Consider the following 6674-nt stretch of genomic DNA (forward strand, 5'->3'; position numbering starts at 1 on the left):
GCCTCCATCAGTGTAACATGACAAACACACAAAAGATCTTTTTTAAAAACGGACACTTTTTCTTCTTTTTCTCTTCTTCTACAAAGAAACTTCAGTACAAGTTTCCAGATAAATTGATTATTTTAATTTTTAAAAAAAAGACCCGCTCCACACAAGATATATTTACATACATTTATATTTACCTTGCAAATAACATGTAAACACTGTGAAACTGCAAAAGAGAAGGCTGGTTGTAGGCGTGTTAGAAAAAACAATTAGTAGTACATAACAGGGTTCTGTTTATGTCACAAAAATATCTGTACTGGGATTTATAGCAGAGGTATTTTAATCGATCAATCAATCAATCATATGTCACCTTTCATTCAGGTTAGTGCAACTCAAAATGCTTCACAGGTGACTGACAGGCTGATAATAAGACAAATGTAAACAGTGAAACAGTTTGAGACACACGAAAAAAGAAAAATTTGAAAATGTAAAAATTAAACCAATAAAACAGATTAAAAAAAATTTGAATTAAAAAGTAAGACGATCACAAATACAACTGACAAGAGGGAATATTTTGTGACTCATTTTCTGCATTGAACTGTTTGTTTTATAATAAAAACAATAATAATAATCTTTATTCATGGAAACTTTATTTTCAAAATCCACGTTCAAAGTGCTTCACACAAAGCAAATTAAAATAATAAAATCATTAGATATTATTTAAGCTGCAATTAATGATTAATTTTTTTTGTTGATTGGCTAATCAATTAATCAACTAATTGTTGCAGCTCTTATGTTTTATAATGACATTATCACAGAGGTTTGTCGTCCTGCTAACAACTTCCAGCAGCACAGGAAGTCAGCTGGAGACGGACTCTACTGAGCATGCTCTGTGGGCTCAAGAAACACTGCAGGAACATGTCAGACTTTTCTGGCTTCATGCGCCACTGAGCAACTTTGAACGCAGTGTCCACTTCCTGTTCATACAACCATGAGTTTATGTCTACAGAGAGAAAGGCAGCTTTACTTTTAGATATTTACTTTGTACAGAAACCAGCACAGAGCTGGATTAACCTGCTCTCATAGATTCTGTTCACACAACACGCTCTCGTCTGCGCCATGTTTGTTACTGTTTACTTCTGTACTTATTGATGTAACTTTATGAGACCGTGGAACTGCTCTGATCACTGTTGATCGTTGGGGTAATTAATCAGGCGCTGTGACCTCAAACTGCACCTGAAATGACGACTGATCTGACGGGAATTCTTGGTTCCAACTCTGTGTTAAAATGGGGCTGAATCCATACAGCTGAGACCGAACCAGACAGGAAATGCGCCGCAAAACCAAAACCAGGAGCAAACTTCTCAAAACTACTGGATCCACTTTCATTTAACAGAGACATTAAATGAATTTAATATCATAAATGTTGATTAGTGGAGCTTTAAGTGAAGGATTTTCCACAGCTGACATGTTTTGGAGTCCATTAAGACTCTTGGAATTGCGTGTGATTGGCGTCTGAAACGAAACTGTGTTCATCCACCAAACCGAAGCAGTGCGGCGTGAGGACGGCTGGAGGCCCCGTCTGAACCTGCCTCCGTCAGCTCCAATCAGCTGCTGGCTGATGGTTGTCAAAGCAACGGGTTGAAAAGGTGTTTGATGTGAGGAAACACAACAGTAAAGCTGCCCTCGCTTCCCGAACCGACCAATCAGCCGCCGCCCCTGCCGCTGACACGTGACAGCGCTTAGCCCCGCCCCGCCCCAACCAGAGGCCCGTCTACCCGTCACGAGACTGTTTAATCTGTGTGTGTGTGTGTGTGTGTGTGTGACCAGGAGAGAGAGAGAGAGAGAGAGACAGGAAACAGACAGACAAGCAGCATGAAAACAAGATGGAGGAGTTGAAGCAGGAAAAAGAATGTTTCATGTAAACAGAGAAGAGCGGGAGGAACGAGGAAGAGGAGGAGGAGGAGGAGAGCAACAGGTCATGTCCAGTCTCTGGATTAACTTCCTCTGGATTCAACGGCTCCAAACTTTGAGTCAAAGCACTCGACCGTCTCTCAGTTTGAAGAAGACTGAAGATGAATCCAGATTACAGCAGCAGAGAAACGAAGGTCTTGCAGGTTGGTTGGAACAGTAGAGAGAACTTCTGGATTCTGTTTCAGAAGTAAGAAAACCTCATTAAAAATCTCATTAACAGACTTGGATCAGAACCTTTCTCAACAGTATGTCGCTTCATGTGTTTAGATAAGGATTATATATGTGTTAATTTACAGTGAAGACAAAGCTTTTGTAGATTTCAGTCTCCCGAAGGATGAATTTTAAGAGGAAAATGACCACAGATGTGTTATGATGGCAACAATTCATTCATTCATTCCCAAAATAGTTGTTTTTCTCACATTAATGAAATACTTAATCTCCTCCAGACCTTTAAAAACCTTTCAAAAGAAGATTTTTTTCTGCTTGAAATGACCAAATGCAACAGCGTGGGCAGTGAACACGAGCGTCTGACCTTCAAACTCAAATATCTGACACGTGAAACTCTCTGACAGCCTCAAAATCAAAATTAATGAGACTTTCAAATGATTTCTGAAGCCTCTGACCTCTAACTGCTAGTTTGTTGTCTTATGTAAAGAATGTTTTATTTCTGTTGGTTGTTTGGAGTTAAACAAACCAAAAAAAGACAGAAAGATGTTCAGTCAGTTCAAATAAAAACAAAAAAAACTGTCAATCTGTAAATAAAAGTGAATTTCATTGATTGTTTATTGATCCCTGAGCTCCAGTCAATAATATCTTGTGTCACTTTTCTTTCATTTATATGTGCAAATAAAGCAAACTGTGATGAAACATCTGGGCTCATTACGTTTAATTTAAGAAAATTACAGAAACACATGCTCACTGCTTCTCTTTTACAAAGAAAACTGTAATAAGTGAATGTATAATATTGTTTCTGTGCTTTAAAAATATTGAAAGCAGCAGTCTGTCAGTGTAATTACAGTCTAATTTCAGGCAAACATCATCTAATTGAGAGAGAATAGGAGGCGGGTAGAGTTTTAATGACCGTGTTGTTTTTTTCTTCAGACACTTTTCAAAGTCTTAATTTCTCTTTTGAAATTAGTTTTCAACATCGTTTTCAATTAAAGCCGAGATGAACAGTGAAACGTTCTGACATCGGCTGTGTATCCGTTGAAAATAGAACAAAATCTCGACAACAAACTGCAGCCGAAGTGAACTGAACACGACTACTGTGACATTTAGAGAAGAAGAGTCAGCAGCACTTCATTCCTCTCACTGTTTGTTTATCTGTTGAACCAGCACGGCAACGTGTTTCCTCAACTTTATACCGTAAGAAGCAAAATAAAGAAAGTGCAGTTTACCGTCTCACGTGTTTTCTCTCCCGTCTTCTTTGTTTATCTGTGAAATAGTTGCTTCATCTATTGTCAGGTTGTTGTGAACTCTGTATTCAAGTCGTATGCTAACGTTACATGGAATTCATCTGAAGTTACGGAAGACAACATACATGTCGTTGCTGAGCAGGTTGTGTACGGTGGCTTTTTACAGCTTTTTCTAGAGCGCTATATAAGGATTCTGCACATTTCCAGGTCTGTATTTATATTCTGGGGCTCTACAGGAATGTCTTTGCTCTGGTCCTTTATGCAGCCCCTCAGTTCAGCCCAAGCGGCAACGTCCAGGGCTGAAAAATGAAGCCAATGCGGAAGTGCCAAAAACCTGCATTCTCTCTAACGGCCAGCAGGGGGCGACTCCACCGGCTGCAAAAAGAAGTCCAATTGTATGGAAGTCTATGAGAAAATGACCCTACTTCTCTCTTGATTTATTACCTCAGTAAACTGTTCCCTAACGAGTTCATGGTCTCAATCGCTAGTTTGAAGTCTTCTTCAATACAGCATGATGTTCATTGTGTAAATTATGGTCCCATTAACTTAAATTTGACGATAAAGCAGGGTATGCTTTAGGGCGTGGCTATGTTGTGATTGACAAGTCGCTACCATGGCATGGGCGTAACTGCTGCTATTTCACAGTGTTTCCAGGTCACTAAAGTTAATTGTAACATTTTAGTCGTATTAAAACAGTTTTGTTCAGCGTTTGGTTGTAATAAAAGATCCATCAATGAGTCAGATGATCAGTTTTTCCGGTGAGTACATTTTGTTTTAACGGTTTGAAGACTGTTTTTTGCTAGCGAAAATTAGCATTAGCATTAGCATGATCACTGTTAACCATAGCTCGTAAATGCACCATGCTGACCAAGCTAGCAGCTAGCGCTATGGTCAGCTCCACCCTCTCGTCCAAATATGGTCACTTCTGGCTCCAAAAATCAAACATGGCGACGGCCAAATCCAAGATGTTGCGACGGTCAAATCGCTACACTTGAGGCTTCAAAACGGCAGTTCACAAACCAGTGGGTGACATCACGGTGAATACGTCCATGTTTTTTACAGTCTATGGTTCAGCCTCTGTCTGAAACAGGCTGTTTGAGCTCCTGTCTCTTTAAGGCCCGCCTCCTGATGAGCCCACTCTGTTCTGATTGGTCAGCTTCAGGAAACTGCTTCACGGCAAAATCCATCTGCTCCAGAGGCGACGTCAACAAACCATGAAACAATGTATAGTAGCAGGATTTCACTACTTTTTCTTTACTCAAGATGTCAACTTCTCAAATCCATCTGTACATGTTGGAGCTGAAATCTGATCCGAAATATGAGAGTGGACAACACATTGAAACACCTTAGCAACCACCTTAGCAACCGAGGCTACAGAACGGAGGGATGTTTATGGGTTGGCAGAAAAAAAACATTTCAAACAAAGCGTTCAGAGCAGGTTGACGCCCTGGATTTTAACTTGCAGGCAGCATTTCTACATACATTCACCTCAAGTTTTGGAACTTTGACCATGTTTAACATCTGACATCTTAACAGGATATAAATAACAGAAAATCACTAAAAGCAGAATCCTCTGAGCACTTTTGCCAAGAAATCTGTCAAAGAGATCCTGTAGAAGCATCTAAATATACTCAAAATATACTAAAAAGAAGGTTATATTCTACTAAATTCAACCATCTGCTCCATGAAAGTTACTTTACTTTTATAAGTCAATTAAATCCTCATGTTTCATTCTGAGCGATATGCCAACAAAAGGGCCAACCAGGGGGTCGACGGTGATCTCTGTTAGCTCGGTGCTAGCGTTACATTTCCTTTACAGCATCATGTGTTTGAGATTTGTATGAAATGATGCATTTATTCTGATCACAATGACAGAAATCATTGATGAGTTTGATGAGCTTCTCTTGAAAAACCAGAACAGCTTCAGGAAATTAAACCTCAAAGCACATCCGACCTCCCAGACAAAAATAATAATAATCTCATAACTCATCCCGAATGGAGCTTTTATACAAGTGATGTGATGAATGTAACAGAGTCCTGTCCAACACACACACACACACACACACACACACAGAGCAACATGTAGACGTGACATCATTCAAATGTCAAAGCGCAGTAAAGTGAGCTGAGGCCGTCTGATCTGGGAACAGTCTGACACTCAGTGCTGTTAATTCTCTTCCACTCGTCCTGTTCTGTTTGCACCTTTTTTCCTCACAGATCGACTCCTCATCTCCATGTCCTCATCGTCTCTCTGTAAAGGTCACATCCAATTGTTTCAGTCTTTTCTCTTCTAAATGATTTTTTTCACCTCAACACCCTCAGAAACATGGAGAGCTTCAGGGAACAGAAAGAGAGCGGGGGAAAAATCTGAATATCTAATTTTACAGTCTCATTTGTAATAGTTACTGCATGTTTTAAAAAAAGAGAGTAACGTTCAAGTACGACAGGGAAAAGTATGAGTTGTGGATTTCATTTGACTTCATCACTGCATATCCAGGTTAGCCACTGTTTATTCCCAATCTTACATTTAAAAGGAACAGTTCAACTTCTTTTTTTTTTGGAAAAAACTTGAAAGATGAAGATGGATATCATGTCGTCTCATGTCTGCTAGCTTAGCTTAGCATAAAGACTGGAAGCAAAGGGGAAACTACAAGCCTGGTTCTGTCAAATATACAACAGAGCAGTTTTAAACTTATATAATACTTAATTATATATATATATATATATATCAATGCATAAACCTACTAACACCTGTAAAGCCGAGCAGAGTTGATCAACGATCTGGCTGTTGGACAATCGGTTGGATTTCTGAGCAGCTCTGAGATCAGATTTCCAACATGGCTGCTGTCAGAAGATGTGTTCTAACAGTGTAGCGAGCTTGTTTTCATATCATTGCAGCACATTTGACATGTTGTGGTTAAACTGCAGCAGAGCAGACGGATCAGATCGTCTGTGGCTCTGCTCAGTAGTAGAACGCTGTCTTTCCTCTCTTCTAGTCAACATTATTTAGGACGCAGTCGTCTTGTTTGAATAAACCTGTTTACAGGCGAAGGATAACAAAATTACTACCGAAGGACACAGTGAAGGAACCGTGTGCCTCCACAGATACACCGAATATAAACTAATTAACCTACATTGTCTGCTTACAGCTGCTGCACCAGGACACTGTCTCTTTCTCTCTCTCTCTATACATATATATATATATATATATATATATATATATATATATATATATATATATATATATATATATATAGTAAAGGGGCAGCACTTGGTTGCCAGGCTGCATGAAATTATTCT

General features: G+C 39.3%; 1 long non-coding RNA gene across 2 annotated transcripts; it reads left to right on the forward strand.

Moving 5' to 3' along the window:
• Positions 1-2012: 2012 nt before the first annotated feature.
• Positions 2013-2826, forward strand: LOC121913948. Of its 2 annotated transcripts, none has more exons than XR_006100414.1 (2): positions 2013-2102; positions 2406-2826. It is a non-coding gene; the product is annotated as an uncharacterized LOC121913948 (long non-coding RNA). The 2 variants fall into 2 exon arrangements; XR_006100413.1 differs by having other exon boundaries at positions 2057-2146.
• Positions 2827-6674: the final 3848 nt, after the last annotated feature.

This window comes from Thunnus maccoyii, chromosome 16 (genome assembly GCF_910596095.1).
Source record: "Thunnus maccoyii chromosome 16, fThuMac1.1, whole genome shotgun sequence".
Lineage (NCBI taxonomy): Eukaryota > Metazoa > Chordata > Actinopteri > Scombriformes > Scombridae > Thunnus > Thunnus maccoyii.